The 9,198-nt window shown below is 40.6% G+C and overlaps 1 pseudogene; it reads left to right on the top strand.

The window, feature by feature from the left end:
- Nucleotides 1-206: 206 nt before the first annotated feature.
- On the top strand, nt 207-1,781 carry LOC148561284 (uncharacterized; annotated as a pseudogene).
- Nucleotides 1,782-9,198: the final 7,417 nt, after the last annotated feature.

Here is a 9,198-nt window from a genome sequence, read left to right as displayed (position 1 = left end):
TAAATAAGTTGGGACATGTCTTGCTTCACATATGCCTACAAGCCTTCCTTACAAACATAAGTCTCTATCTCCACCTTGTGCAATCCTATACACATACACCACTCCCCTCATAGCAGCAACATTTCTTGCTTCATCCTATTTACACGACAAAACCGTGCCTCAATCAACCTCAAATCCACCCTTGTCTTGTCTTTTGGATTGCATTCATGGCTTCATCAAGTTCAAGGAGAAGGCCAGGCAAGGAGCCCATGGTAGCCGAACCCCCAGCTTATGACACAAGAAAGTTCAGATCTCAGTTTCATGAAAGAAAGTACCATAGATTCATGAAAACAAAGCTCATCATTCATGAAAGAGGTTTTGAGCTTAGGGACGGGGAATACCCCATCATGAGACAAATCACCAGAGAAAGAAGGTGGGATCTTCTATGCGATCCCCTTCCCAAGATTAGTGCAGTCATGATCAGGGAGTTCTATGCAAATGCTGTGAAGGAGAGTGAAGACATCATCCCTTACAAAAGCTATGTTAGAGGAAGTGAAGTGGATTTCAGTCCAGCATCCATTACAAGGGCCTTGAAGTTGAGAACTATAACTTATGACGAGCCCAGCTATGAGGACAGATTGCAGAGAGAAAATGACCCGGATGAAATCTTACAAGGGATATGCTTGGAAGGCATAGACTGGGAAAGAGATTCGAAAGGAGTCCCAAGCCGATTGAAAAGAATAAATCTCATTCTTGAGGCCAAGGGGTGGTATGAGATAGTAAGGAGATCTATACTCCCTATTGGAAACACCTCAGGGGTCACAATCAGGCGAGCACTTTTGACATACTGTATCCTACATGGAGGAGAAATCAACCTTGCACAACCCATAGCCAACAGTATTCAAGAGATAGCTGAGAGCTCAACCAAATCCACTAGGCTCGGCCATGCAAGCACAATTCTAAGGTTGTGCAATAAAGCTGGGGTGATTTTTGAAGATGAGGACACAGAAAAAGTAAGAAGGGGGTCGGGAATCACAAAAAGAAGCATGGAAGGGATTAATGAGGATGATGATCAAGAAGAAAGACCCCAAAGAAGAATGAGATCAGAAGAAGGGGAAGAACAAGCTCACAGTGCCATAGATATGAGTCAACTCCAAAGGGATCTTGAGGAAATATCACAACAAAATGTGATAGCACAAGAACAGTATTCAAGGCAACAAGAGCAATATCTAGAGCACCGGGAGCAATATCTGAAAGATAGGGAGCAAAATGAAGCTTGGCAGCACAGAATGGAGGAAAAACAAGAAAGCTGGCAACAACAAATGATGATCTAACAACAAGAATTCCAAGCCAAGATTCTTGAAGGGCAGAAGGAACAAACAACAAATCTCAAAGAGTCATACGACAAGATGTTCTTGACTCAAGCCAAATATGGTGAGTACACTCACAATTTGTATCAATGGAAGAACATACATCATACCATTGGAGAGTGTAGGCACGTGGATAGGATAGAATATGATGAAGATACCCAAGCCAAGCTGGATTACTTAACGCACAGCATGCCAGCAATAAATCCACAGATTAAACCATTTGGGATGTGCCCTGAGTTAGTGAACCAGCAGAGAGCAAGAACAGATAGATACTCAGCACGTATGCAAAACAGATTGGAGGATGTTAGACTCTCAGGCTTGCTAGACTCTGTCTGGGACAAAAGATGTCCTGGCGAAGAAATTCAAGATTATACAAAGACGAGGAAAAAGAAGAGGGGAGAATCCAGCAGAATGGAAATGCCTGACAAATAAAGGTGGTAAAGTTCTTTTTACTTTTATTTAAATAAGAAAGATGTATGTCCGAGACATGACATACCTTCAATGCTTTTATGTTTAGCCTTTTTATGCCTTTATGTTTTACACTTTAATGCTTTAATAGATTACTTGCATTAGAATCTTGTCATCATTCATTAGCTTTAGTATTTTGCTTTGTTCCCTTGCTGTTTGAATAAAAGAGAGATGTTTAATTTAGAAAAAGTAGTTGTTCAATGTTGCAAAAGTTAGAATGAAAGATAGTGGTGGTATGTGTTTGATTTAATTGATAGCTCACAGAATAAATGCTGCAAAAATGACTTGTTACTTGAAGCTTAAGCTAGTTTGCTGCTATGATCCTTCAATTAATGAAAGTCCCTTGCAAATAAAACAAAACAGAAAGAAAAAGAAATGGAAAAAGCCAAAGAAAGTGGCAAAGAAACAAACAATAAGGCTAGACACCAATAGCTTGGACCCTAGGACACATGCCTGTGGTGTTTTTGTACTGGGATATGCTTGGACAAGTAAGTTCTAAGGAGTATTTCAAAACTTGGCCACTTAGATCAACTGATTTGGGATTGCTGGTGCACGAATTGTGAATCACACTTTTCACAATTCGTACCACTAACCAGCAAGTACACTGGGTTGTCCAAGTAATACCTTACGTGAGTAAGGGCCGAATCCCACGGAGATTGTTAGTTTGAAGCAATCTCTAGTTATCTTGTAAATCTCAGTTAGGAGGTCAATTATAATTATCAATTGACTTGCAAATGAACAAGGGAACATAAAATAAATACTTGGTATGCAGTAATGAAGAATATGTTGGAGTTTTGGAGATGCTTTGTCTTCTTTATTTCAGTTTTTCTCTTGTACTCCTCTTCACACACGCAAGGCTCCTTCCATGGCAAGCTGTATGTAAGGTGTCACCGTTGTCAATGGCTACTTCCTGTCCTCTCAGTGAAAATGGTCCAAATGCTCTGTCACAGCACGCTAATCATCTGTTGGTTTTCGATCATGTCGGAATAGAATCCCTTGATTCTTTTGCGTCTGTCACTACGCCCAACAATCGCGAGTTTGAAGCTTGTCACAGCCATTCAATCCTTGAATCCTACTTGGAATACCACAGACAAGGTTTAGACTTTCCGGATTCTCATGAATGCCGCCATCAATTCTAGCTTATACCACGAAGATTCTGATTAAGAAATCTAAGAGATACTCATTCAATCTGATGTAGAACGGAGGTGGTTGTCAGGCACATGTTCATGGATTGAGGAAGGTGATGAGTGTCACGGATCATCACCTTCTTCATAGTGAAGCGCGAATGAACATCTTAGATAGGAACAAGCGTGTTTGAATGGAAAACAGAGATAATTGCATTAATTCATCAAGACGCTGCAGAGCTCCTCACCCCTAACAATGGATTTCAGAGACTCATGCCGTCAATGAGTACAAAGTTCAGATCTAAAAATGTCATGAGGTCCAAAATAAATCTCTAAAAGTTGTTTAAATACTAAACTAGTAACCTAGGTTTACAGAAAATGAGTAAACTATGATAGATAGTGCAGAAATCCACTTCTGGGGCCCACTTGGTGTGTGTTGGGGCTGAGACTTAAGCTTCTCACGTTCCTGGGCTGTTTTGGGCATTCAACGCCAGGTTGTAACCTGTTTCTGGCGTTGAACTCCAACTTGTAACTTGTTTCTGGCGCTGGACGCCAGACTGCAACATGGAACTAGCGTTGAACGCCAGTTTACGTCATCTATCCTTGAGCAAAGTATGGACTATTATATATTGCTGGAAAGCCCTGGATGTCTACTTTCCAACTCAATTAAAATCGCGCCATTTGGAGTTCTGTAGCTCCAAAAAAGCTACTTTGAGTGCAGGGAGGTCAGAATCCAACAGCATCAGCAGTCCTTTTTCAGCCTGAATCAGATTTTTGCTCAGCTCCCTCAATTTCTGCCAGAAAAGAAATGAAATCATAGAAAAACACACAAACTCATAGTAAAGTCCAGAAATGTGATTTTTAATTAAAAACTAATAAAAATATACTAAAAACTAAGTAAAAACAATGCCAAAAAGCGTATAAATTATCCGCTCATCACAACACCAAACTTAAATTGTTGCTTGTCCCCAAGCAACTAAAAATAAAGTAGGATAAAAAGAAGAGAATATACAATGAATTCCAAAAATATCTATGAAGATCAGTCTTAATTAGATGAGCGGGGCTATTAGCTTTTTGCTTCTGAACAGTTTTGGCATCTCACTTTATCCTTTGAAGTTCAGAATGATTGGTATCTATAGGAACTCAGAATTCAGATAGTGTTATTGATTCTCCTAGTTCAGTAATTCTTGAACACAACTACTTTATGAGTCTTGGCCGTGGCCCTAAGCACTCTGTTTTCCAGTATTACTGCCGGATACATACATGCCAGAGACACATAACTGGGTGAACCTTTTCAGATTGTAACTCAGCTTTGCTAAAGTCCCCAATTAGAGGTGTCCAAGGTTCTTAAGCACACTCTGCTTTTTTTTGCTTTGGACCTCGACTTTAACCGCTCAGTCTCAAGTTTTCACTTGACACCTTCACGCCACAAGCACATGGTTAGGGACAGCTTGGTTTAGCCGCTAAGGCCAGGATTTTATTCCTTTAGGCCCTCCTATCCACTGATGCTCAAAGCCTTGGATCCTTTTTATTACCCTTGCCTTTTGGTTTTAAGGGCTATTGGCTTTTTGCTCTTGCCTTTTGGTTTAAAGAGCTTTTGGCTTTTTCTGCTTGCTTTTTCTTTTTCTTGCTCTCTTTTTCTTTTTTTTCGCATTTTTTTTTCTGCAAGCTTTGTTCTTCACTGCTTTTTCTTGCTTCAAGAATCATTTTTATGAATTTTCAGATTATCAAATAACATTTCTCCTTTTTCATCATTCTTTCAAGAGCCAACAATTTTAACATTCATAAGCAACAAATTCAAAAGACATATGCACTGTTCAAGCATTCATTCAGAAAACGAAAAGTATTGCCACCACATCAAAATAATTAAACTATTTTAAAATTCGAAATTCATGTACTTCTTTTTCTTTTTCAGAAAACAATTTTCATTTAAGAAAGGTGATGGATTCATAGGACATTCATATCTTTAAGACATAGACACTTAGATACTAGTGATCATATAGTAAAGACACAAACATAATTAAACATGAAGCATAGTAAACGAAAAACAGGAAAATAAGAACAAGTAGATTAAGGAATGGGTCCACCTTAATGAGGGTGGCGTCTTCCTCTTCTTGAAGAACCAATGGTGCTTTTGAGCTCCTCTATGTCTCTTCCTTGCCTTTGTTGCTCTTTCCTCATAGCTCTTTAATCTGCAGTCAATTGCTCTACCACACCAAACTTAAAAGGTTTGCTCGTCCTCGAGCAAAAGAAGAAAGAAGTGGAGAAGATGGAGGAGATAGAAGTGTGTGAATGGGTGGGTTTGGGAGGGAAATGGTTTGAATTTGAATGGTGAGGTAGGTGGGAATCCTGTGGGGTCCACAGATCCAATGGGGTCAAGGATTTAGCATCCCTGCTCCAATTAATCGTACAAAATGCCCTTACTGTGCAATCCTGGCATTTAACGCCAGACTGCTATCTGTTTCTGGCGTTAAACGCCCAAATGTAGCCTGTTTCTGGCGTTTAACGCCAGACTGATGCTTGTTTCTGGCGTTAAATGCCAGCTTGGTGCTTGTTTCTGGCGTTAAACGCCAGACAGATGCTTGTTTCTGGCGTTTAAACGCCAGAATGATCTTCCTCCGGGGTGTGCTATTTTTCATGCTATTTTTCATTCTGTTTTTGATTTTCCATTTGTTTTTGTGACTTCACATGATCATCAACCTAAAGAAAACATAAAATAGCAATGGAAAATAAATAGATATAATTAAATAACATTGGGTTGCCTCCCAACAAGCGCTTCTTTAATGTCAATAGCTTGACAGTGAGCTCTCATGGAGCCTCACAGATAATCAGAGCAAGGTTGGGACCTCCCAACACCAAACTTAGAGTTTGTTTGTGGCCTTCCAACACCAAACTTAGAGTTTGACTGTGGGGGCTTTGGTTGACTCTGCAGTAAGAGAAGCTTTTCATGCTTCCTCTCCATGGTTACAGAAGGAGAACCTTGTGTCTTATAGTTTGCAATGTCTTCAAACCACAGAGCTTCCTGAATAGCAAACAATTGCTCATCTGGAAAGGTTTCAGAGATCTCAGTAGGAGGGAGGGATGCTCCTGCTACTGGTTCTATCCGGGACAGGTGATCAGCTACTTGATTCTCTGTCCCTTTTCTTTCTCTTATTTCTATATCAAACTCTTGCAGAAGCAACACCCATCTTATGAGCCTGGGCTTTGAATCCTGCTTTGTGAGTAGATATTTAAGAGCAGCATGGTCAGTGTACACAATCACTTTTGATCCTACTAAGTAGGATCTAAACTTGTTAATGGCATAAACCACTGCAAGTAATTCTTTTTGTGGTTGTGTAATTTTTTTGGGCATCATTTAAAACACTGCTAGCATAATAAATGACATGCAGAAGCTTGTTATGCCTCTGTCCCAATACTGCACCAATGGTATGGTCACTAGCATCACACATTAGTTCGAATGGTAATGTTCAGTCTGGTGTAGAAATAACTGGTGCTGTGACCAGCTTAGCTTTCAGGGTCTCAAACGCCTGCAGACACTTTGTGTCAAACACAAATGGCGTGTCAGCAGCTAGCAGATTGCTCAGAGGTTTTGCAATTTTTGAAAAATCCTTTATAAACCTCCTATAGAATCCTGCATGCCCCAGAAAGCTTCTGATTGCCTTAACATTGGCAGGTGGTGGTAATTTTTCAATTACTTCAACTTTAGCTTGATCCACCTCTATTCCCTTGTTTGAAATTTTATGCCCAAGGACAATCCCTTCAGTCACCATAAAGTGACATTTTTCCCAGTTTAAAACTAGGTTGGTCTCTTGGCATCTTTTCAGAACAAGTGCTAAATGGTTAAGGCAGGAGCTGAATGAGTCTCCAAATACTGAAAAGTCATCCATGAAGACTTCCAGAAACTTCTCTACCATATCAGAGAAGATAGAGAGCATGCACCTCTGAAAGGTCGCAGGTGTATTACACAGACCAAAAGGCATCCTTCTGTAGGCAAACACTCCAGAAGGACATGTGAATGCTGTTTTCTCTTGGTCCTGAAGATCTACTGCAATTTGGTTGTAACCGAAATAGCCATCCAAAAAGCAGTAATATTCATGACCTGCTAGTCTCTCTAGCATCTGTTCCATGAATGGTAAAGGAAAATGATCCTTCCTGGTGGCTATATTGAGCCTTCTGTAGTCAATACACATATGCCACCATGTAACTGTTCTTGTAGGAACCAGTTCATTCTTTTCATTAAGAACCACTGTCATTCCTCCCTTCTTAGGGACAACATGGACAGGGCTCACCCAGGGGCTATCAGAAATAGGATAGATAATCCCAGCCTCTAGTAACTTAGTGACCTCTTTCTGCACCACCTCCTTCATGGCGGGATTTAGCCGCCTCTATCGTTGAACCACTGGCTTAGCATCATCCTCCAATAGGATCTTGTGCATGCATCTGGCTGGGCTAATGCCCTTAAGATCACTTATGGACCACCCAAGAGCTGTCTTGTGTGTTTTTAGCACCTGAATTAGTGCTTTCTCTTCTTGTGGCCCTAAAGCAGAGCTTATGATTATAGGAAAAGTGTCACCTTCTCCCAGAAATGCATATTTCAGGGATGGTGGTAGTGGTTTGAGCTCGGGTTTAGGAGGTTTCTCCTCTTCCTGAGGAATTTTTAGAGGTTCTTTTATTTCCTCTGGTTCCTCCAGATCAGGCTGAACATCTTTAAAAATGTCCTCTAGCTCTGATTCGAGACTCTCAGTCATATAGACCTCTTCCACTAGGGAGTCAATAATATCAACGCCCAAGCAGTCGTCTGGTGTGTCTGGATGTTGAATAGCTTTGACAACATTCAACTTAAACTTATCCTCATTGACTCTCAGGGTTATCTCCCCTTTTTGGACGTCAATGAGGGTTCGTCCAGTTGCTAGGAATGGTCTTCCTAGAATGAGAGTTGCACTCTTGTGCTCCTCCATTTCCAGCACTACAAAGTCAGTAGGGAAGACAAATGGCCCAACATTGACAATCATGTCCTCAATTATGCCTGATGGGTATTTAATGGAGCCATCAGCAAGTTGAAGACAGATCCGGGTTGGTTTGACTTCTTCAGTCAAGCCAAGCTTTCTGATAGTGGATGCAGGGATTAGGTTGATGCTTGCCCCAAGATCACATAGAGCTGTCTTGGTGCAGTTACCCTCTAATATGCATGGTATCATAAAGCTCCCGGGATCTTTAAGCTTTTCTGGGAAGCTTTTCAGAATGACTGCACTACATTCTTCAGTGAGGAGAACCCTTTCAGTTTCTCTCCAATCCTTCTTATGACTCAAGATATCTTTCATGAACTTGGCATAAGAGGGTATTTGCTCAAGTGCCTCTGCAAACAGAATCTTTATTTCAAGAGTCCTGAGATAGTCTGTAAAGTGGGCAAATTGCTTATCCTACTCCTCTTTGCGGAGTTTTTGAGGATAAGGCATCTTGGCTTTGTATTCCTCAACCTTAGTTGCTGCAGGTTTATTTCCTACAGAGGTAGGTTGAGAAGCCTTCTTGAGGGATTTATTATCAGCACTTGCAGGTGTCTGATCCTTCACTGGCATTTGAAAGCCAGGGTTGGAAGCTGGAGTGGCGTTAGACGCCAACTCCTCATCTGTTCCTGGCGTCTGAACGCCAGAACTGTGCTTCCTTTGGGCGTTCAACGCTAGTTCCTTGCTTGATTCTGGCGTTGAACGCCAGTCCTGAGCATGGTTTGGGCGTTCAGCGCCAGCCTTCCACCCAATTTCTGGCATTTTAGCGCCAGAATTATTTTTAGATCTTAGAGAATTGGGAAGGATAATTGATCTCTCTTCTTCCTTGTTCTTGCTTGAGCACTCTTTACTTTTTTTGCTTTGGATCTTGGGTAAAGAATTGAAGAAATTTTGTTTCAATCTCACCTTGAGATCTCTTGTTTACTTTCTCTGCATAATTGAATTTCAGTTTCTGTTTACTTTACTGCTTCATCTTCTACTCTCTCTGCAATTTTCTTTTCTTTACTTCTTTTGCAATCGTTCTTGTTGGATCAAGGAAGGATTTGAGATCTAGACTTGTTATCTAGTCTCTTCCACCCCTGAGATCTTCAACCATCTTTTACATTGCTGCAAATTAAGCACCAGTCACTTTCTATTTTTAAACTCTTCAAGCATTTTCACTTTTCTGTTTGAGACCTACTTCAATTCAATTCATCCTCTACTTTCTTGTTTAATGCAATTTACTTGTTCTTGTTTAAATTCTGCAATCCCAGC

Source organism: Arachis ipaensis, chromosome B6 (assembly GCF_059453495.1).
Source record: "Arachis ipaensis isolate K30076 ecotype BB chromosome B6, ASM5945349v1, whole genome shotgun sequence".
Classification (NCBI taxonomy): Eukaryota; Viridiplantae; Streptophyta; class Magnoliopsida; order Fabales; family Fabaceae; genus Arachis; species Arachis ipaensis.
Note: the sequence above shows the minus strand (reverse complement) of the source record. Positions and strands in the feature narration are given on the sequence as shown.